Raw genomic sequence first — 702 nt, forward strand, 5'->3', positions numbered from 1 at the left:
TAATATCTTCCCTTTACAACTAAACTGTATTTAAAGTTCTTAATCTATTGCGTGGATTTTGCTAGGAACTTTGGAAAATTAGAGATAATTTGATCCTTTCCTTTCCGAGATAAAATGATGACAAGAAAAAAACAATATTTAATAAAGTCAAATATTTAGAGTCTTGTAAGATTAAAGACATTTTAGGGAAATGGAAATGAGGAACTGGATATTTATGCATAGAAAAATGAAGGAGGACTTGAAAGGTGAGCATTACCTCACTGGTAATGAAAAAGATAAAACAATATTTTTTATGATGAAGAAGGTAATATGTAGAACATCAGGAAGTGGTGAGAAAACCTTCAAGGATTATTGCTCATGCTTTGAAAGCTTGAGACCCTTTTCAACGTCCAGCATCTATTACCCCAATCCTCCATCCTTATACCACCCCAGCACCACTGGGTGTAACCCCAGAATAGCTGTGCTCATTATGGGTATCCTTAGTGGCCACCCGTCATCAAAAAGCCAACACCAAAATATCAAGCTCTGGCATCAAGTCTGTACGCCAAGGCTGTACGACAGAGAGAGTTGCCAGATGTGGTTTCTGGACCTTCAGAACTGATTGCACGGGGGAAAAAACATTAACTGTCCTAGATCATTGTATATAAAATTTCCTAGTCTTAAATACCTTCTAACTTGACACTTTCCATTTGATAATCAAGT

The sequence above is a fragment of the Suncus etruscus genome, chromosome 2 (assembly GCF_024139225.1).
Source record: "Suncus etruscus isolate mSunEtr1 chromosome 2, mSunEtr1.pri.cur, whole genome shotgun sequence".
Taxonomy (NCBI): Eukaryota; Metazoa; Chordata; class Mammalia; order Eulipotyphla; family Soricidae; genus Suncus; species Suncus etruscus.